General features: G+C 47.7%; 1 long non-coding RNA gene across 1 annotated transcript; it reads right to left on the reverse strand.

Annotated features, from left to right (window-relative positions):
• Positions 1-1,193: 1,193 nt before the first annotated feature.
• LOC147825452 (uncharacterized) lies at positions 1,194-12,154 on the reverse strand. Its single transcript, XR_015441070.1, has 3 exons — positions 11,926-12,154; positions 10,919-11,067; positions 1,194-9,677 (listed from the first exon to the last, which is right to left on the reverse strand). It is a non-coding gene; the product is annotated as an uncharacterized LOC147825452 (long non-coding RNA).
• Positions 12,155-23,574: the final 11,420 nt, after the last annotated feature.

The following is a 23,574-nucleotide window of genomic DNA, read 5'->3' on the forward strand; positions in this document are numbered from 1 at the left end:
GTCAATCCGAGGTATTTTCCCAAGAGGAACAAGAACCCATGGAGCAAAGTTTTGTATAAAATTGTATATTCCTAACATATGCTATTTGTAAGAGCTCAAAACTTTGAGACCCAAACAGATACTTTTCTAATGAAGAATACAAATAGCCAATAGATATGTGAAAAGATACTCACCATCACTAGTCATCAGAGAAATGCAAATAAAAATCACTCTGGCATATTACCTCATACCTATTAGTTGGCTATTATAAAAAAGATAAATGGGGGCTGGGGATTTAGCTCAGTGGTTTCACCGCCTGCTGCACAAGCGCAAGGATCCAAGTTCAATCCCTGGTACCAAAAAAAAAAAAAGATAAATGGTAACATTGGCAAGAATATGGAGAAAAGGGACCCCTTGTACACTGTTGGTGGGAATGCAAAGTGGTGCAGCCATTATTGGGAAAGGATGGAAGTTCCTAAAAATATTCAGAATAGAATTCCTGAAGAGTCCAGCAAGCCCACCTCTGAGGATATTTCCAAAAGAAACTAAGTTTCTCGAAGAGATATCTTGGTTATTTCGGCACAATTCACAATAGGCAAGAAATGTAAAAAACCTAAGTGACCACTGATGATAAATGGATAAAGAAATGTGAGATACACACAAATACAGACACACACACACACACACACACACACAAGCACACACACACACCCCAAAATACTATTCAGTCACAGAAGAGATCACTTGCAAATCTTGTCTTTTGCAACAACATAGATGAACCTACAGGACATTATGCTAAGTGAAATAACCCAGGCATGGAAGGACGAACACTATACAATCTCACTTACAGGTGGAATCTCAAAAGCTGGACTCATAGATGCAGAAAGTAGAACACTGGTTAGGTACCAAGGGCAAGAGGATTGGATAAGTAGTAAGAAGCTAATCAAAGGGTGCAAACTTACAGGATAAACAAGTTCTGGGTATCTAGAGTCAAGCATGAGTGGTGATGGATGTGTTAATTAACTTAATTGTGATAATCACTACCCAATGTATATGTATCTCAAATCATCATGTTTTATACTTTAAATATGTGTAATCTTTATTTGTCAATTAAATATGCTTTGAAGTATGAAATCTTATCTTTAGATAAGAACATAATGAAAATGAAAGGAAAACAATTCAGAAAAGTCAATGAGAAAAATAAGCTAGTCCTTCAAAAAATCAATAAAAGTGATAAATCTTTATGAAAATTGACAAAGATAAAAAGAGAAGACACAAATCACGGTATCAGGAATGAAACAGGTGATAACAAAAAGGATACTACACTCAAGGTTATCCTAATACATCCAACAACATCTAAGAAATGGACTGATTCCTCAAAGTCCACAAACTGCCAAAATTCAACCAAGATGAAATAGATAACATGAACAGTAAAATAACTATCAATGAAGTTCAACTTGTAAATTAAAGAGCTCCTCACAAAGAAGTCTTCATGACCAGAATGTTTCATTGGAGAATTCCACCAAACATTTAAACCATTAATGTCAATTTTAACAATCACTTCCAGAAAGCAGAAGAGGATATTTCCCAACTCATTTTTTTTTTGAAGCAGGGTCTCCCTTTGTAGTTCAGGCTGGCCCTGAGCTCACTATGTAGCCCAGGTTGGCTTCAAACTCACAGTGATCCTCCTGCCTCAGCCTCTCGAGTGGTGGGATTACAGACATGAGCCACCGTGCCCTCCTGTTTCCCAACTCATTTTATGAAGCTAGATACTAAGGAAGACACTGATACTAAGACAAGACAAAGATAGTACAAAAAGAAAAAACTAGACACTATGGACATAGACACAAAAATCCTCTATAAACATTAGTAAATTGAATTTAACAACACTTGTATAAAATAATTTGTACTGTATGAAAAAATGAGATTTATTCCAAGTATTCAAAGCTGACTCAACATCTGAAAGCCAATCAGTATAATTTGCTTTATTTAAGAGGCCAATAAAGAAGACCAAATGACTATATCAATTGAGGAAGATTTGACAAAAATCTAACATCCATTTGTAATAAAAATTCATGACGAAGTAGGATCAGACAGCTTCCTCAGCTTCACAAAAGACATCTTCAAAGAGCCTAGGGGTGGCATCATTCTTAATGGTGAAGAATGAGTGGTTTCCCCCAAGGTAGGGAACAAGGCAAAGTTGTCCACTTTCACCATTGTTGGAGAGACTACTTGAAATGCTAGCCAGTGCAATAAGGCAAGAAAAGGAGATCAAAGGCAGACAGATTAGAAAGGAAGAACTGGGGCTGGGGATTTAGCTCAGTGGTTTCGCTACCTGCTGCACAAGTGCAAGGACCTGAGTTCAATCCCTGGTATCAAAAAAAAAAAAAGAACTTAAAAAGAAAGGAAGAACTAAAATGGTCCTTATTTCAGATTGATATAGAGGGAAGAGATGTAACTCCCAAACTTACTAGATATCCCAAACACAAGTTCTTGATCTCTAAAAATCAAAGAATGAATTCTAGGAACAACAGAGGTTAAGAGTAGGAAAAATTTATTGAAAGAAAGCATCTAAGAGAGATAGAAGGGGGACCAGAAAGTGGGTTGCCTGTCCACCCCACTTTTCAAAGATGTTTTATACAGCAAAGCCATGTGGTGAGGCAGGCACAAAGTGAGACAAAACTATAAGATCCAATGGAAATTTACAAGGTGGATATAAAAAAAAAAGAAAAAAGAAATTTACAAGATGGGTATGTGGTGGGACAAAGCCATGACCAACCAATAAGATTTCAAGTACAGTCACCCAGGTAATATTGATTAAATGGGGGCCAAATGAAAGAGCAAGTCACATAGCAAGCATACAAAGATTTTCAGTAAGCGTGGGTCAGGGATATTTCCTGGAGAGACTTGGCCCCCCACCCAGGTGATTGATATGTTTAGAATATCAATCTCTGCTATTCATCCTGCATGAGTGTGTTTCTCTCCTTTTATAATTCTGGCCTTCAGTGAATGTGTCTTCATTGTCCCCCATATTGGCCTACAAGATACCTAATTAACTTACCTATCTGCAATAAGATGATGTGATATTCTACACAGAGCATCCCCAAAAAATTTACCAAAACAATCCCCTATTACAAAAAGTGAGCTTAGCAAGTTTTCACAAACAAGATCAGCACATAAAAATCAATCATAGTTTTACATACTAACAAATATATGGAAAGAAAAATTAAAAACACAATACAGACAGAGGGGCACAGGGTTGAACAGGTAGAGCACAGAGGATTTTTAAGGTAGCAAAGCCACTCTACATGGTACTCTACGGCTAGATATATGTCACTATACATTTGTCCAAACCTATAGAAGGCACATGTCAGGAACAATTCTACATGATTTGGGGGGAAAATCACTTCATAATTAAATCATGATTAGGCCTAGTTTTCCTGCCTACAGGCCAGCTACAGCATGTCAAGACATAACTCCACTTTCTCCTCAGTCACAGCTAAGACCTCAGTGGTCCAGTGATGCTGTGATGCTCCAGGGCAGGACCACACCAGCTGGAGACATCCTGGGAGGAGCCAAATCTTCATCTGCACGGTTCCTCATTGTTCTAGGATCATCGCAGCGCCCTCTGAGTCATCTGGTACTTTTGTTTCTGATTACTAAATAAAGGTCTGGCAAGCTCAGGGTCTGGGGTCTTTGCAGCCCAGAGCAGCACGGATCAGGCCAAAGCTCAGCTTCCTTAAGTCTCATTTCTGGCTATATATTAATTAATTCACCTTGAGCTGCCATGGCTCGCAGAAGACTAGGACCTGATGCAGAGGTTCTAGTAACATGCTCTTTCCCTGTTCCTTATAGGCCCAGCACCGAAAGTGAACCCTGATGTAAACTATGGACTTTGGATAATAGTGATGTGCCAGTGAAGGTTCATCAGTTGTAAGAAATGTATCACTTTGGTGGGGGATCTTAATAATAGACACGGACATGCATGTGAGGAAAAGGAGAATATGGGAAAACCCATGTCTTCTTAATTTATTTTCATTGTTTTGAGACAGAGTCTCTCCATGCAGTTCACGCTGCCCTTGAACTCACTCTGCAGCCAGGCTGGCTTCCAACCCACAGCGACCCTCTTGCCTCAGCCTCCTGAGTACCGGAATTATAGGTGTATTCCACCATGCCCAGCTGTTTCTTCTCAATTTTGCTATAAATCTAAAACTGCTCTAAAGATTGTATTAAAATACACCACACACACATTACCATTTTCAATTGCTCCAAAGAAAATTTAAAACTCAGCTATCAACCTAGCAAAGTGTGAATATGACCTACTGTCAGGAGTCATTCTACATAATTTGGAGGGGAAAAATCATTTCATAATTAAAGTATGACTATAGCTGTCTAAGACCCAATGTCACCTTGCCTGAAAGCCACCTACGACATGGGGAAACATAACTCCATTTTTCCTATGGTCACAAGTTAAGCCTCAATGGTCCCATGATTCTGTGATGCTCAAGGGCAAGAGTGAATCAGTTGAAAACATCCTGGCTCTTCCAGAGCCGAGTAGTAATAAAAAAAGAGAAAGGTTTCACCTGGGGCAAGGACAAATTCTTTATTAGCCTGCTATCTCGCTTCCCACCTACTATTGTGAGAATGCTCTCCTAACCACCCTCATCTTCGTAAGATTACCGCTGCCCTCTGACTCCTAAGTCACCTGACGCTCCCTCCGAGTATTGAGTGTACCCAGTAAATAGTGGTAAGCTCAGAGTATCTTTGTCTTTGCCCACTCGGAGCCACTGACCTCTCAGACCCCATGTACTACAAAATTACACAAAGTCTCTATTGTCTTTCTTTAGCCCCTGCTGTCCCCCTTTCTAGGCAGATCAGAGGATTGATTGGCTTCTGATAATCTACATATTGAAAATTATGATGTGCTAATTAAAGAAATCAAAGTTTTCTCTTCCAAAGTCTTCCACATCCCTCCCTCCCATAGACCATTCCAAAGGCTATTGCATACTCAGGTACATTTACAGCAACAGCCACCTCTTCCCATGGTGCTGTTCTTCTATGTTAATCAGGTTTGCATTACTGTAATGAAACACCTGAGACCATTTATTACAGATGGGTAACTTAATTAGATATCTTGTAGGCAGTTAGACAGAGCCAGCCCAAGAGGAGCCAACATGGAGGACAATCAAGACACATTCACTGAAGGCCAGAATTGAAAAAGGAGAGAAGCTACACATCCTTGTGCTTCCCCTGGGGATAAAGAGCAGTGATTGATATTCTAAATAGGTGCCAATCACCTGGATGGGGGTGTCAAGGTCTTCACCTACCCTCTCCAGAAAATATCCGACCCCCACCCTTACTGAAAATCCTTGTATGACTTGCTCCCTCATTTGACTCCCATTTAATCAATATTACCTGGGTGACTGTACTTGAAATCTTATTGGTTGGTCATGGTTTTGTCCCACCTCATGCCCACCTTGTAAATTTCCATTGGGCCTTATAGTTTTGTCCCATTTTGTACCCGCCTCACCTCATGGCTTTGCTGTATAAAACACCTTTGAGAAGTGGGGTGAGCAGGTAACCTACTTTCTAGTCCCCCTTCTGTCTCTCTTAGACAGAAGCTCTCTTTCTCTCAATAAGTTTTTCCTACTCCTAACCTCCATTGTTCCTAGAATTCATTCTTTGATCTTAGAGAACACAAACTTGCGTTTCAGATATCTAGTAAGTTTGGGAGGTGCATCTCTTCCCCTACATCACATTCACTTATAAAGAGAAAAGGTTTATTTGGCTCATGGCTCTAGAAGTTCCTGTCCAGCACCACACAGCCTTGTTCCTCTGGGCCTCTGTTGAGGGGAGCACATCACAGCAGACGTGTGTGGCAGTGAAAAGCACTCACATGGGGACCAGGGAGCAGGGACAAGAAGCCCAGGAGGCTCCTCCCCAGGGAGCTAAGGATCTCCCCTGCCTCACCTCCCACAGGCTTCACCACACCCCAAAATGAAGCCGTGGGCTGGGGCCCAAGCCTTCAACACAGACTTCAAGGATCTCTCCACATCCAAACTATGGTTCCCACCACTTGTCATTTGGAGGCCTTGAGGGCCACGGAAAGATGCCGCTCCCTGCTGGGGAGACCGAAAAAGGAGCCCCTCCTTTGGGGAGAAGGGTGGCCCCAAGTCCCAGCACGTTCCTTGTCCAGGTAATACAGGATTTGGCACATAGCAGGCACCTAGGATATTTCCTGGATAAACGGGAAATGGCTCAAAGCACTGATGTGCTGATCTCCTTGAAGGGCCCAGTCTGCTGCCTTGTGCACTTTCTCTTGATTCCTTTACCTGCGTCAGCCAGGCCAAGCTCCAGCCCCTGCTGTGCACGGAGACATTATTGTTTGGTTCTAGGAAGCCCCTTGGAGTTCCAGCAGCAGGGACTAGGCCTCGGGGAGTGGGAGGACATACGAGAGGAGGGGGGACAACACGGATGCACAGCAGGAGCCTGCAGCACCAGGCAGCTGCCAACTCGTGCGGGTGTCCACGTTGTCAATTATCAAACTGAGCTTGAAAAAGCCCCAGAGCCACTGAACACCCCTCACATGTGCTGACGAGTCATCAGCTGGAAAATAGCACCCATGCAGCCTGCATGAGGGGGATTGATTTTAAAAACCATTTTAGAACAATTTTAGATTTACAGAAAAACTGCCGAGTACAGAGAGTTCCCATACAACCCATCCCTCATTTTCTCTATTGCTAACTCCTTACATTTATTTTTTTATAGTTAATGAACCAATATTGGTCACATCATTATTAACTAAAGCTGCACTTTATCATAATTCCCTGGTTTCTATCTGGTGGTCCTTTCTCCATCCGGGACACCACAGTGTGCTTAGCTGCCGTGTTCACCAGCTGTTCAGTGTAACATCTCCTCAGGCACTGTGTGGATGAAGGTGGCTGCTATGGGAAGTGTTGGTCGGTTATTTTATGGAATGTCCCCCAAGTGGAACTTGTCTCATGTTTTCCTTGTGAATAGAACCAGTTACAGGTTTGGGGGAAGAGGACCACAAAGAAAACCGCCTTTCTCTCGCCTTGCGTCTGGGGCACACACTAGCCACGTGCCTTGCAGAGCTGGCTGAGGCAGGGCTGGTCAGGCTCTCTGCCATGAGGTTTTTTCTTTCTTGTTTCAGCCTTATTGAGGGATGATGGATAATGAAAATCACTGTGCCCAGGAAGTGTCAAGGAAGCCAGCAGCCAGCTGCCTGACTTATCAAGGCACAAGCTTGTCCCCCAGGGGGGGGTCCCACAGAAACAGGAGCTTGGAGCACCTGGGGGCCCTGCCAGGGAGCCAGGTCCAAGCCTGATGACTGCCTTGAGGGACTGCCCGGGACCCCGGAAACTCTGCTTAATTAATGCAAGACAGCATCTGTGGGACCACATCCGGGCTCAGAGCTATGGGACTGTGGACAGTCATGTCACTGAGAGCACATCTGTTCACAGCAGGTGGGATGCCTGAGACACTCCAAACATCTTGTCTTCTGGTTAATCATGCTTTTTGCTGAGGGTAGCAACTCTTCCACTTCCTCCAGAGGCCTGGCTCAGAACTTGTGCTGGGAGAGCTCAGCATCTTCACAGATGGTCTGATAGGCTCCGGGCCAGATAAGACTGGTGTTATCTTGGGGCTGATACGTAAGGAAATCTTTAGGGGGTTTTCTTAAATTTAAATGTAAATAACTCCCTCCCAGTTAAGATCTATTTCCTGGAAAACCTTGCCTCCTGTATTTAGAATTAGATATTTATTTCCATCTGAGTTTATAGGTATGTGGCTGATAGAAGCCAGCCAGCTCCATCTTTTCTCAATTGCAGGGGATAGACATTGGTACTTCTTAAAAAAATTTCTTTCCTGGACTGCTCAGGAATACTTCAGTAGAGTGGCTTTAAAGCAACAGAAAACAGAAAGCAAATATATGCCAAGCAAGAAGCAGCTAGACTGCAGTGCACCAATGAGCCTGGCTCGCAGCAGTGCTGAGCTCTCCTCCTATTGACGACCAGGATTTGGGAAAACCCCGCACTCCCAGCAACACCAGGGACCCTGCCTCTCTTTGTTGTCTACGGACACCCATGCTGCCCACCTGGACCCTGTGAACTCTGAGTCTATAACTCCTGGACCGCCACTCCTGCCCCCTCATAACGAAGCCAACCACAGTGCACCCAAGAAAGCGCACCTGCTCAAACAGGAGACCACGAGACGATGCCGCGGTGCTCTGAAGAAGGCCCCTCCACACCCGGCCCTCATTTACAGAGAAGGGGCTCAGGTGCAAATTAAGTCAAGGTTCTTGGAGTGGAGACTTTATCCTGGTGGTGTTAAATGTAATCACAAGAATGTAAGAGGAAGGTAGAGGGAGTTTGATCTACTGAAGAGGGAAAGTGATAACAAAGGCAGAGATTGGATGTAGCCATAAGCCAAAGAATGCTGTCACCCAAGGGAAAGGGAAAGAAACAAAGGGCAGATTTTCTCCCGGAGTCTCCAGAAGGAGCTAGCTCTTCCAGGGCCTTGATTCTAGCCCGCTGAGGTTCACAGAGACTTCGGACCTCCGCGCTCTAAGAGAATAAATGTGTGTTAAGACGCTAAATTCGTGTGTGCTCACCCACGTGTGTTACAGCAGCGACAAGACAGGTGTGCTGACACCATGGTTATTTCGACCCTCCCTGCAGCGCCTCCTGCAATCAGTAGGAGCCAGAACCTCGCCGCTCCTTTCCCTTCTGGTCTCTTGACCCCAACAAGGCCTTACGGCTCTAATATTTTTAGTATTTAACAACTTGTTTCAAGAACATCTTCATAAACAGGTGAGATAGACGCTAGGAAACTACAGTTGTAACCATCTCTGGACAATCCTTGAGCTGGAGGTGGCTGGACTAGGATCTCCTAGCATTTTTCAGTTCCCCATTGGACCCCTTTGGAGAAAGCCTCTGATGAGAAGGGTCATTTCCAGGGCAGGAATCCCCCCTGCCATAGGCCAGTGCGTGGCCATCCGTCCTTTCATGCTCCTCTAGTAGCTGGGAACCCACTGTGCCCCATGAGCGCACACACTGCCCCGTGCTGTGTCAGCCAGTCTCTGAGCAGCCTGAGACCCAAGAACTGGACCGCGGATACTGAGGACAGAAGAGCTTCTGAGAAAAGACCAGCATCAGCTCTGTGAGATGTTATTTCCAATCCCCACAGCTAAAAGACTTCCGCTGTTCCTTGGGCAGTGAGGTTGCTAGGTTCTGTGCATGGCAACCCTTGTCTAACTTCTCAAACTACTTGAAGAGAATTCCACCTCGGTGCGATCTCTCCATAGCGAAACTTCGATTCTTCCCAAACGTTGGGTGTAGGCATCATTTGCTTTCCAAGTGCACCGATAATCAGATCTTTGCAACTGATTTTCTAGCAAGTGTCTCGGGATTGGTTCTTATCGACCTGTATGTTAGGTCTGTCTTTCCTTACGACCTGCTCCCCAGAGTTGTCCCTCTGAACTGCTGCCCAGCGCAGCTTTTGCCATCGGGCTCCTTTGTAGGACTTATTTTGGAAGTATCAGAGCATGTGTTTCCTTGCTTTCCTGTGAATCTCATTCGTTCATTTGGCTCAGTCGCCCTTTGACCCTGCACCTCTGCACCTGTGATCCCAGCCTGTGTTTTCTCCCTCCAGCGCCACCAGCACCATTCTGTAAACACCTGGAAAGACAGCTGCTGTAAGAGAGCGAACACTTCAGCAGGCGTTGAGCTGAGTGCACTTGCTGTCGCTTGAGAAGGGCAAAGATCAATGGTGCAGAGATGAAGCCTGCACAGAGCTCACCCGGGATCCCCTCTTCAGAGCCCTGGGTCCCTGGCGGGGGGAGGCGGGGATCGTGGAGCCCTGGGAGTGTTTCTCTGCGGTTCAGTGCATAATATTCCTCGGAAAAGAGCCTGTGGCTTTTCAGGTTCTGCAGAATGAGAGAGAAGGGAAAGGAGCCCTGCGAAGCAGAAGCAGCAGAGCCTCCTGACGTGAGTGAAACTGGAAAGGGCCAGGGCCAGGCACGCAGAGACCCTGAGGAGAGGCTGGCAAAGAGGCAGCACCGGGACGGAGCCGGAGCAGAGGACTCTGCACTCTGATCGCACGCTCTGGTCAGTGACAGTGGCAGGCAGAGGAGTCACGGAAGCGAAGACCCAGAAGTGAGAGGCTCCCCGCAGGAACTGAAAGCTGCCCCTGAGACAGCAGCGCGGAGTCGGGTGGGAGGAGCCCGGTGTGGTCAGCAGGGTCCAGACCACCGGAGCCTCACAAGCCCGCTGCACCCCCAACCCTAATTCCATCAGCAAGAGGCAGGTGTGGGGTGATGTGGTCAGACTTGGGGTGTGAAGGAAGGATGAGGAGAGGGCTGGGCAGGAGAGGGGGTTGCTCCTGAGGAGGCTGTGGACTCGAGGGATGGACGCCCACTGTGCAGGAGTGGCAGAGAGGCCAGAGCCAGGGGACAGGGGTCTCAAGGAAGAGACTAGGAAAAGATGGGCGTGGGCAGCGCCGGATTCCTGCCTCTGGAGGTTTAGGTGAAGGCTGGGTTGTGAGTGACCTTGGCTGGATGAAGGGACACGGTGAGCAATTGGGTCCAGGAAGTAGCACGTTGCAGGTGGCCACGTTTACTAAATCAGAGATTTTAAGGAAAATCCACATCTCTGGCTCTCGGAGAACCAGGGTATCTGGCCAGCCTGGGTGTGCAGCCCCCAGCCAAGAGCAAGCAGACAACAGAGCACACAGCAGTCCAGCCACAGAGACCCCACAAGGCCCGCAGCGGCGCTGAGACTTCCTTTCAGGCCCTTTCCAGGAAAGGCTTGCCAGCCATGCTGTTGGCACCTGTCTACTAGGGTCTAGGGGCAGCTGCTGCCCTTCCACTGGGCACCGCCCGCTGGCCTGTCCGGTCCTCTCCACTTCCTCCCGGCCTTACCTGTGGTCATTATTGCAGACCCCTGCCTGTTAGACTCCTGTCTCGAGATAGAGTGACGAGCAAGGAGAGAGAGGGTCGCAGCACCGGGTCCCCACCTCTCAGAGCTGCCGGCTTCCTCCTGTGGAGATGACTTTGCCCTAGCGTGGACCCTGGAGGAGGCAGAAAGGTCAGAGGGAAGAGGCGCAGGAGAGCCCGGCCCAGGGGAAACCATCAACAAAGGATGGCCAATGGGCTGGGCTCTGTCCAGCTTCACCACCAGCTTTGCGACTGGAGCAGGTCCAGTTCCCTCCCTGAGCCTCAGTTTCCCCATTTGTGACCTGGAGTCATTGCATTAAGTGTTCCCTGAGGCTCTTTCAAGCACGGATGTCTCCGGGAGCAGTGTTAGGAAGCTGTAGATGGGAGCAGAACTCAGAGGTGGCCTCATCTCATGGGGAATGAACTGGCAGCCATGAGCAGCTATGACGGCACCTGGTCACTTCCGGCCCTTGGTAACCCTGCTCACCCCTCTGTGGTAGGCCCGACTGGACACCAGCTGCCGGGCTGGAAGGTCCCCCACTCCTGTCGCTGCCCATGGGCTCCGCCTGTCCACTCACCAGGCAGCCGGCGGGCCCTCACTGTCCCTCCGTGTGACCTGTCTACACCAGCTTCTCCCACCAGGTCCAAACCAGAGCAGGCACAAGTGAGTGTTCCAAGAGGGAGCAAACGGGAGTCTCTGAGGTTCACGCATCCCGGCCAGCCCTGGGGGAGGGTGGGATGGGAGACCAGGCCAGGTGCCCGTGGGGAAGGACAGCAAGACTGGCAGCCACACAGGGAGATGGTCTACCAGTGGGCACAGCACATCATGCAGACTTCAGCGGGTGGTAGCCCTAGAAGATGTGCCCATGGCCCCGCTGAGGCCTCCCCTTCAGTGCTGGAGTCCTTCTTGCAGCAGGAGCCAGGCGGCTGCAGACACACCCTGGGGTCTCTGCTGACACTCAGCCCCTGCTCCCCCGGAAGTCCACACCCACCTTTTGCCCGTTGCCCTGAAACAGGCCCGGATTCTCTGTCTCTGTCCAACCTCGGAGGGCTTTGCATGGGGTTGCCCTCCCTCACACAGCCCGGCCTCCAGCCCAGGGCTGTCAGAGCCGCCCCTCCTCCCCAGTCCGGCCAGGGTCAGTCTGAGGCCGGCTCCTCCCTCCCGAGCACGAGCACGGAGCGCCCTCTGCCCGGGGCAGGGCTTCCCGTGGTTTCCCGTGACCTCTTTCCAGCCAGGATCAGTGACTGGCGAGCCAGCTGCTTCCCTTTCACAGTCGCCGGGTTTTGTTGTAAATCAGCTCGGTGTCACGGGGAAGGAACCGCCGGGGAAGGGGGGGACACCGTCCTCCAGGAGCCTGCCGAGGCTGCATCCGTCCAGGAATGCAACCTTGGACAACCCAGCTGTGTCCCTCTGCGCTTTCTTGTCACCTGCTTTTCTGGTTTTTTGTGTTTGGTTGGTTTTTTTGGTACCTGGGATCGAACTCGGGTCCTTGCGCTTGCGCAGCAGGCGGCGAAACCACCGAGCTAAATCTCCAGCCTTTTAATTTTTTTGTTCTTTAATTTTTATTAGCAGGTATTTGCAGTACACATGATCACGTGCACTGAGGGGAGTTGGCGCGTGGACGTGAGGGGAGTTGGCGCGTGGACGTGACGCATCTTCACTCTTTTCCCTCCCCTTCTCTCCCCTCCCTCCATCTCTCGGTCCCTTCCCATTTACGAAAGATCTCTTTCCTTATTTCCTTTTTATTTTGCTCTTTATTTATACTCCAGGTTTCTCATGTAAGAGAAACCATGTGACATTTAAGCTTGTGTGTCTGATGTATTTCACTTAACATTATGGTCTCACAGTGCATCTGTTTTCCCACAAATGACTGAAGTTTATCCTTCCTTATGCCAGAGTAGTGCTCCATGGAGTGTAAATACCACATTCTTTTTATCCATTCATCTGTCAATAGACTTCTAGGCTGCTTCCAAGACTTAGCTATTATGAATTGTGCTGCTATGAAAATGGGTATGTGTGGATCGCTGTAATACGATGTCTTTAACTTTTTCAGGAAGATACCTAGAAGGGGGATTTCTGGGGCAAATGGAATTTCTAGCTAGTTGTTTGAGGAATCCCCATACTGATTTCCACAGTGGTTGTACTAGTTTGCACTGCCATCAGCAAAGTAGAAGCATTCCCTTTTCCCTGAACCCTTGCTAGCATTTGTTATTATTTGATTTCTTGGTGGATATCTTTGACCATGCTGCCCAGAACATGCCTGGTGCCCTCGGATCTCACAGGCCAAGCAGGGTCGGCCTGGTTAGTGCTCGGACAGGGTCCCTTTTTATTTTTATTTTGCAACAGCACCTCAGGAAACAGCCCAGGCTGAGCTCAAACTTGCAGTCCTCCTGTCTCAGCCTCCCAGGTGACTGGGGTGACAGGTGTGCATGCTCACATCCAGGTTGCTTTTCCACATTTTCTGAAATCAGATGGTTCCTCGTCACTCCCACCATGTGTGACCGTGGCTGCAGTGTGGACACAACCTAGCCAGGCCCCTGCCTGCCCTGGCACCCTGCCTTCAGTCCCTGTGTCCCCCACGCCAGTCCCCTCCAGGCCTCTGAACACAGCAGCCTGTCCCTCAGCGGCGTGCTTTCCCCTCTGTGGCCGCAGCCACCGTGCCCCTGTGGACTCCCTAAGGGCCCAAGCATTGCCTCCCTCCCGACCCTGACCCTGGCTTGGCTCCCAGCCGCCCCAGCCCCTCCCCATTCCCTCTGGGGGTGCCGCCTCCCCTGGGCCACATGACCCCAGCAGCACCCGCCTCTCACGCCAACAACTCAGCCCAGGTATGGGGAGGAGGCACAGAGGGGCCCAAGCACCTGGCGGTCAGCAGCCTTCCAGGCCCTGGCGTCCCTCCCGAAGCCGCTGCCTGGCCCAGCCCTGCTCCGTCTCCCTCCTGCTCTCATGGCTGTGCCCCAGTTCTCTGCCCCTTCCTGACTCTGAGGCCAGCTTGGCCCTCTCCCTGCGACTTGCTGTGTGACCTTGGGCTGCCCCTGAGCTCCTTGACCTCAAACCCTTCCACTGCCTCCCCTTCAGCCACCCGCGCTGTGGACCTTGTCACCTCTAGGATCTGCTTTACCAGGAAATCTTGATGACTCATCCCCTCTCTGCCATGGCTTCCTGTACTTCCAGTTCTTGCACTGTGCACCCCACACACAGGCTTCTGCTCCCCATGAGTGTCCTCTGGCAACTCCTCCATCCTCCCTGAGTATCATCAGGCCCTTGGGATCTTGACTTTATTCTCTATCAGGTCAAAATGCAGTCCTGCCAGCTGAGTGTGGTGATGCACACTTGTGATCCCAGCACTCTGGGAGCCTGAGGCAGGGAGATTGCAAATTTGAGCCCAGCCTGGACAACTTAGAAAAACCTGTCTCAGAATAAAAATTTTAAAAGGCTGGGGATATAGCTTACTGCAAAGGCCCTGGGTTTGATCCCCAGTACTTGCCAGCAGTCTCCACTGAGATCCTGGGAGGCAGGGGGGCCTCGTCACCCCAGCACACCCCTGCTAGACTGCAATGTGCTCCCCACACCTGCCAGGCAGAACCCCACCTGGCTCCACCCAGCAGTTGCACTTCCTTGTTTTTTGTGGGGTTTTTGGTACCGAGGATCAAACTCGGGTCCTTGTGCTTGCGAGGCAGGCGGCGGAACCACTGAGCTAAATCCCCGGCCCAGCACTTTCCTCTTTTTACTACTGACCTAGGTGTGAAGACACCGAATCCCTACCGTCCAATCTCAGGCTTCCTCGGAGTTATAAACACAGCTCCCGGCTGGCTCTGCCCAGCAGCCATGAGCCTGGATGGTTCGGGGAAACCAGGCAGCAGTGCTCTCAAATCCAGCTCGAATGGAAGGCTTCTGGGCATGCCCATCTTCTGTCATTACGCTCTAACCTGGCCGCGAGTCCATGCAGGAGAACACGCGTCACACAGAATTCACCACGGTCCCGCTTTCAAGCTGCAGAGCTCTGTGGCACAAAGTGCGTTTGCGTTTTTGTGCAGCCATCACCACTGCGCATCTCCAGAACCTTTCATCATCCCAACCGGAACTCTGCCCTTGTCATTCACAGCCCCTGCCCCTTCCTCCTTCCTCCCGGGCCCTGCAGCAAACACTCACGCTTCTGTTTCCACGAATTTCACTCTCCCCAGTTCTCACCTAAACGCAATCATAGAGAGTTTGTCTTTTGTCACTTAAAATAACGCATTCGAGTTTCATCTGTGTTGCAGTGTGTGTCCCTACTTCCCTCTTATTTGAAGCTGGAAACCACAGATACAAGTGAAAGAAACCAAAGATCTTCTTTTTCTGTTTGATTGATTGTGTTTGAGACAGGGTCTCACTTTATAGTTCAGGCTGGCTGTGAACTCATTAGGTAGCCCAGCTAGCCTGGAACTCATGACAATCCTCCTGCCTCAGCCTCCTGAGTGCTGGGATTACAGACATCACCACCACCTCTGGCAAGAAACCAAAGATCTAAATAAATGGAGAGACACTGTTTGTGGACTGGAAGGCTCAACATAGTGAAGATGCTTGTTTTACCCAAATTGACACTCATTACTCTTAAAGCCTCACAAGGTTTCAGTAGACACAGACAAGATTGTTCTGCAACTTATATGGAAGGCAGAGGAACTAGAATAGCTAAATCATTTTCACAGGAATAATGAAGTGGAGGGAATCATTTTGCTCATTTCAGGGCTTCACATATGGCCATATTGGCCAAGGCAGTGTGGTATCAGAGGGCAGTGAATCCTGTCTAGAAAGGGAGACAGCAAGGGCTAAAGAAAAAAGACAACAGAGACCCACGTGATTTCAAAGTACATGGGAGGCCGGGGCCAGTGCCTCAGAGCGGGCACAGACCAGGACTCTCGGAGCTGGCCACTATTTATTGGGTATAACAATAACTGGAGGGAGCATCGGGTGACCTAGGGGGTGGTGGTGACCCTGTGTGAGCCTGTATCAAGGCGGATCTCTGCTAATGGGCGCGGAAAGGAGAGCATTCCCATAAGAGTAGGCGGGATGAGTTAAGCTGATGAGGAACTTGTCTCTCCCAGATGAATCCTTTCTCTTTTTTATTACTACTGAGTTCTCAAAGAACCACTATGCCTCAGGATGTCACTCTCACCCTTCAGCATCACAGAATCATGGAACCATTGAGGCCTCAGCTGTGACCGGAGGCAAAACGGAGTTACGTTTCTGCAGGCCATAGCTGGCTCCTGGGCAAGGCAACTTTGGCCCTTAGTTGTAGTCATACTTTAACTATGAAATTATTTTTCCCCAAATTTATGTAGAATGGCTCTCTGCAGTGTGGCATTGGGGAAGAACAGACATGCACATTACTGTAGGAAACACAGAACCCAGAAATAATCCCACACTAAGTAGGGACAGCGGTTTTTGACAAATGCATGGAATTAACCAGTGTGGGATGGGTAGTCTTTCAACAAAAGGCACTGGGACAATCCTTAAGGCAAAAAGTTAATTTTGAGCTAGCTTCCCACCTTATTAAAAAATTGTCTAAAAATAAACTATAGATTTAATGCAAAACTATAAAACTTTTAGAAAATAACATAACAAAACAGGCCTTTGGCTTAGGCAGAGTTCTTAGATATGATATAAAAAATTTGATCCACAAAACAAATCAATAAATTGCATTTCAAGTTAAAAACTTTTACTATCTGAAAGATCTCGTTATGAGGATGAAAAATGAAAGCACAGAGTGGGAGAAAATTTGCAAACTACATATCTGAAAAAAATCCTATCTCTAATATATAAAGACTGCTCAAAACTCAACGTCAAATAACAAACATTCCAGTTAGAAAATGGCCCAAAGACCCAGGAAGAAGCTAGAGTGAAGCTTTAAAGACAGCAAAGAAGTACTTTGAGAGCCACTGGCCAGGGAGGAGCTGTTGCTCTGCAGCCTGCTGGCCTGGAGCTGGTGCACTGCTGGGGGGAATCACACTGGCCACAGCCACTCGAAAACTGAACATGCACACCTGTAATCTCAGCATTCAGGAGGCTGAGGCAGGAGCATCGCAGCAAATTCGAAGTCAACCTGGGGTGTATAGTGAGTGCAAGGCCAGCCTCAACTGTCTCAAAAACCTGTCTCAAAAAACAACAAAGGGAGGAAGAGGAAAGAGGAGGAGGAGGAGGAGGAGCAGGAGGAGGGCGGGGCACATCCCCTGGGGTCTTGTGAAGGGTAGGAGCTCCATGGACAGCCCTGGGAAACCTGGCCTGGCCTGGCCCCTCCCACCCGCTCCCCACCTTTCCCCTGCAGGCCGACTCACCCAGTTTGCTGGAACTGGGATCCTCTTTCTCCCAGCCCGCCCTGGCCCAGGCTGGCGACCCCAAACACCCCTCTCCAGGCAGCAGGCTCCCCAACCTGTGGGTCACAGCCGCCTGCATCCGGGCCCCACCGAGCCCTGCTCTGTCTGCGTCCCCACGTTCGCTCCGGTTGCCCGTTTGTGTCCGCAGCTGCTGGACCCTAATGTGTGGCCTGAGCGATCTCCCCAGGGCCACTGACCCCTCTAAGCGAGGGCAGATGCTCAGCATGTTCTCCCACCCTGTGTCCCTCAGCCGGGCTCCTCTGGGCCCCATGTCCAGCCCAGGTGTGGTCTGGGTGGGTGTCAGGGTACCACCTGGGACAGGAACAGCCTCTTTGGATGGAATCAAATAAACTGAATCAGAAGGACCAAAGCTACTGTGTTCATAAATTGCTGCCAGCTTTTCTCTGGCAGTCATCTTTTTCTGCAGTGTGTGCTCTCATCTGCAGGTGGTCCACCTCTGACATAATGCATCAGTGGGATGGATTACTCATGTATTTCTGCAGAAGCCCGAAGAGGGAAGTTGTGGTGGACAGTGGCCCACTCTCTGGGGAGGGGCTTCTCCCGTGGCTTTTTGGATCTCGAAATTACTTGTGCTCTCCGACCCAGGAACTTCGTTTCTAACAGTGATCCTAAAGAACTAATCAGAGAGTCTAGATAAGAACCTTCAGTGCCGTGCCGATGCCCCCGCTGAAGAGTTGGGGATGGGCGAGGGTCTAACAGTTAGTACCTGGTTAACTAACCAGATGCACTGAATCTGGGTGCAGCTCAGGGAGCAAGCGCTTGCCTATGGGGGGGCCAGGCTGGGCTACATCCTCACTACCACATGGCTAACAAACAAAATGGCCAGGCACAGTGGCACATGCCTATAATCCCAGCACTTGGGAGGCCGAGGCAGGAAGGTTCCCCCGAGTATGAGCCCAGCCAGGGCTCCATAGTGAGTTCAAGGCCATCTGGAATACATAGTGAGACCCTCTCTCAAAGAACCAAGACGAACAAACAAAAAGTAAAGATTGCAGGATGCTACGTTGTGAGAGCCAGCCTGGCTCCTTTTGTGTACCTGACTGACTCCATTTGTATAGAGTCAAGTGATTCCAGTGGTCGCCTTCGCCTTCCCCACCTTGGGAGTCCCCTCAGTTAATGGATAACAGACCACCACATCCTCTGTGAGTCTGTAACTACAGGTTATCTTTGTGACCTTTTGGTAGAGCAGTCTACAACTATGTTATCTTTACTACCTTGCAAACAGAAGACCCCCGCACCTGTGTGACATTTTGTTTTAACTAAACTGTGTGAAACTGCCCCTGACTTAGCAAAGTTCTGCTCCTGTGAAATTCCACTTGTGTTCCCCCTCTCCCTGAGCCCTCCCCAAATAGAAGAACCCTGAAAAGGACCCTGCAAACTGCCTGTCCTTTGTGGAGAACTTTTCTGGCGTGAGCCCTTCTGGATCAGCCAGCTTATAATAAAGGACTCCATTTGATTCAGAGTGTGGGGCATCTCTATAGTTCCAACTCACCTGGCCCTATAACATACTGGAGGCCCCAGAGAGATGGCCACAACAGGTGGCCTGGCCTCACTGTGGTCCCTCTCATCTGCGGCAGCAAACTGTAGGGGAGGCGCCCCCTGAGACGTTCCAGGTTCCCGTAGTCTCACTGCTGACACTGAGGGGACTGCAGAGACACCTGAGACACCCTCCACATTTTCCAGAGTCCATCTGGGCTGGTCTGAAGGTAAGGATCCTCCTGGTTCTGGTGGAGAACAATAGACGAAGGTGTTCCCCAGGCCCCTCCTAGCGTCTGGGTGCTGACTGAGGTGGCCCTCTGGTTTGGTCTGGTCTGGTCTGGCTGCAAGTCAGCCAATCTGGGAAATCCCCCCTGGGATGGGTTTGGAATGTTTTAGCCTCTGAATGACTGGATGAATGAATGATAATGGACAGTGCAAACTATAGACTGTTCCATCCATGTCCCACAACAAAGAGGGGAAATTCTCTCCCCTTGGCGTTATGAGGTCTGAATGAGGTCATATTGAGATTCTGTGGATGAGTCTAAGAAAGGCCAAGTGGATGCTCTTGCAATGAGATAAATACACCCTAAAGCATGGATGGTCCTTAAAGTGACCAAGAGGCCCTTGGCCAGCTGACCGACTGAGTGGTTCCTCCCACAGAGGAACACCCTCTCCCTTTGTCTGTCGACATCATTCAAGGGTGCACCACATAAACACCAGGGGGTTTTCTCTATGTCTGGACGCCCCCATTGTCCCGAACACTCAGACCTGTCTTCCTTCTGTGAATTGCGGCTGATCTCTCACAGCCGGGACTCCCCCAGCTGCTTCCCCACTGGCTGCCCATCAGTGACAGGGTCCCTCTTCTTTCTAAAGATCTCTGCTGCCTCCCTGGGGCTGGGAATCCCGCTCTACTCTCCTGTCTCTCTTACGCTCCCTCTGAGTGCCCCTTCTTTTGCCTTGTCTTCCAGCCATACAAGATTTTGCCAGGGCCCTGCTCTTCTCCTTCCAGGTTATTGCGAGCCTTCCTCTCATTGGCATTTGGCCCCCTCCCTGGCCCTCTGAGCCCATCCAGATCCCTATCTTCCCAGTACCAGCCCCTCTCCCTCCTCGACCTGGCAGCTGAGGCTCTCCTGGCTCACCGCTGCAGCCACCCAGGGCCCAAGTGGGGCAGAGCAATGGGGAATGGCTGCCCTCCTCCCTGCCTCCTGGCCTCCCGGGGTGAACGGCCCTGGCCCAAACAAGCCAGGCTCCCAGACTCAGTTGCCCGAGCCCTCCGTGCTGCACCAGAGGAAGAGAGGGATCCCGGGCAGCAGGGGAAAAAAAGTACCTGCAGCCACAATTTCTCTGGCCCTCTGGTCCCTTCTATCCCTCTACCTGTCCCCTTCCCAGGGGACCTTGGAAGGGACTTTTCCCGAAGGTTACAGAGAACAAAGGAAGAGAGGGGAAGCCAAGCTTAGTGGCCGCTGGCTTCCGGGTGGGGGCGGCTCTTCTGCCGCCAGCTCAGGAGGCTCGGAGGTCTGAGGCCCGGGCTGCTGCTGCTGGCCACCTGTGCATGGGGCAGCAGTGCCATCTGCCAGGACATCAAGAAGCGGGGGCAAACTCAGCGGATCATCGAGCACCCCAGTCCCCGTGACTGTCACCTGGGGCACGCCTAGTTGCTGTGATGGTGAGAAATGCTTGAAATTTTAACAGATAAAACAAGTTATAGAAGGTTTCTAATAAATAAGATGAAAGACAAATACTTTAAAAGGCTACAAAGTAAAAGAGATATACTTTTGATATAAAAAGATTTTGTATTTGTCTTGTTAAAAGGATAAAGGGAGATGTACAAGACCAGAAGGCCTACATACATAGAAAAGGTATACAAAAGTAATTATCAAGGAAATGTATGTGTGCTTGCTGGTTCCAAGGTTGTTATAAAAGGTTTGCATTTACAAGCATAAAGCACTTTTATCCCTTTTGATTCTGATTACAAAAGATTTCTGTTAATTGACTTACAAAAGTTTTGACTAGTCTTAATTAAAAGGGATGCTATAATTCAAATTGGCAAAATATATTTGAGTGCACTCTAGTTTTATAAATTATCTTAAATGTTTGTCTGTCTCATAGATAAACATTATTAAAGACATACCTTCCTTTTCTCCCAGGTTGCTAACTGATCAAAATGACGTCAAAGGTTAATTTTGATTTTTATCTGAATTTTTTTTTTTGGTACCGGGGATCGAACTTGAGTCCTTGCGCTTGTGTAGCACCCAGCAAAACCACTGAGCTAAATTCCCAGCCCTGTTAATTCTGATTTTAATGCATATTGCTGTCTGCATTCACTAACTCAATATATATTCTTATTGGTTACAGACAATTTGTTAATTGTTACAATCTAGTTTTTACAGGTTAAAAAAAACCAGTTATTTCTGGGTTTTGTTCACTGATGGGAGTCCCAATAATTTTTATAGCCTTATGGGAAGACATGCCTCCAATAAACCTTGCTTAAATATGTTATTATAAAAAGTTTGTACTGGTTACCATCAAAGGGTTAGGTTCTAAATATGTTATTAGGATATGTTTATATTGATCATCTTCCAAAACAAAATTTTCAGTGGAAAAAAAACCCAACAATGTGTTTTTGAAGGATGCTTTTAGTACCAAGCTACATTATAAGACATTAGATTTCATATAATTGTAATAATTATTATTGGTACTTTTCTGGTATACAAAATGTATCACAACCCCCAACTTGAAACTATACTACTGAGCGACTGTGATAAAAACAGCATGGTACTGGCAAAGGAACAGACCTGAGGATCAGTGGAATAGATTAGAAGATGCAGAAACAACTCCAGACTTACTCAGCTACCTCATCTTTGACAAAGGAGCCAACCATCCTCACTGGAGGAAAGATAGCCTATTTAATAAATGGTGTTGGAAAAACTGGATTTCAACCTGCCAAAGATTAAAACTAGACCCGTATCTATTACCATGCACTAAACTAAAATTGAAGTGGATTAAAGATCTAAATATTAAAACAGAAACACTAAACTTGCTGGAAGATAACTTAAGTAGAACTCTTGAAGACATTGGCATAGGAAAAGACTATGAACAAAACCTCAGTAGCATGGGAACTAACACAAAGAATCAACAACTGGGATCTCAACTTATTAAAAAGCTTCTGCACTGCAAGAGAAACCACCAACAGAGTTAAGAGACAACCTACAATGTGGGAAAAAAATTTTAGCAGCTGTACCTCAGACAAAGGACTACTATCTAGAATATATAAAGAACTGAAAAAAATCAGACACCCCCCAAATTTAAAGATCCAGTTCAAAAATGGACATCTGAAATGAACAGACATTTCTCAAACAAAGAAGTAAAAGCAGCAAATAAACATATGAAAAAATGTTCAACATCACTGGTCTTTCGAAAGATGCAGTTGAAAACAACACTGAAATTCCACCTCACCCCAGAAAGAATGGCTGCTATCAAGAAATCAACCAATAACAAATGCTTGTGTGGTGTGGGGAGAAAGGAACCCTTCTCCATTGTTGGTGTGAGTGCAGACTGGTGCGACCACTGTAGAAATCAATATGGAGATACCTCAAAAATCTTAGATTAGCAGTCCCATTTGACCCAGCTATTCCCTTGCTGAGTATCTTCCCAAAAGAATTAAAAGAATCATACCACAATGATATATGTACATCCGTGTTCATAGCAGCACAGTTTGTAATAGCTAAAGCTTGGAAACAGCCCAATTGCCCATCAACTGGAGACTGGATAAAAAAGATGTGTTTTTTTAATAAAATGGAGTACTACACAGCCATAAAAAATGATAAACTAGAGACATTTATAGCTAAATGGATGCACATTGAGGCCATACTCTTAAGTGAAATAAATAGGACACACGTGTAATACTGAATAGTTTCTCTGGTGTGAGAAACTGAAAGTGTAAATAAGGATTAAAATGAATAATTGATAATGTAAAATAGGAAGAAAATGTCCGAGTTCGATCCCCAGTACCAAAAAAAAAGAATGGAAAGAAAAAATTATGAGAAAAGAAAAAAATGGAAACAAAGTCTTTGTAAATAGGGAGGGGTGGAGGAGTTGAAGGGAGGGCAGGGGAATGGGGAAAAAAATAAGAACCAAGGGCCGGGGAAATCAAACAATATGTAAAACTTATGTAATGGCTATGTTATGCATCACCATACTTGGGATGCTCAGGGGCTGAGTGGTCCAAACAATGTCACATGCTAAAATTAAGGGCTAAACATTATAAACTTCTAAGGTACATTTATAGGCTGTGTCCCCTTTAGATGACATCCTATTAAAGGATGGCAAATAAGGGTTTTTCTGTGTGATATTTAATGTCTTATAATCAAGTAGAGGTGTCTGACTGAAGGCTACTCCATGCTAAGATGGACATTAAATGTGTTACAAGGATAATGTCATCATGATTGTCATGCTAGAATACTATGTGTGGCTCTTCATTTTAAGCTTTTCTATATAAAGTATAACTGTTGTCTGTTAACATTCTACAGGGGTTCAACTACTAAGACAACCATGGTTGATAAAAATAAGAGTCCTCTAACTATACTTTATATTTCAAAAGTATTTAATGTTCAACATAATTATAATAGTGACCTTCTCTTCTGGGTGTTCAATAACTAAAATTTAGAGACAAAAACTAAAAGGTAACTGGGCTAAAAGACAGCCAATATTTTGGCCCTGGGCCCTCAAGGTCGAGAAAGATCTTAGTGGCCATCGGAGGGGACCCAACTCTGGGAAGCCCAATGGGCAGA

This window comes from Heterocephalus glaber, unplaced genomic scaffold (genome assembly GCF_053883595.1).
Source record: "Heterocephalus glaber isolate CG9 unplaced genomic scaffold, H.glaber_assembly_v1.0 deba00001504, whole genome shotgun sequence".
Taxonomy (NCBI): domain Eukaryota; kingdom Metazoa; phylum Chordata; class Mammalia; order Rodentia; family Bathyergidae; genus Heterocephalus; species Heterocephalus glaber.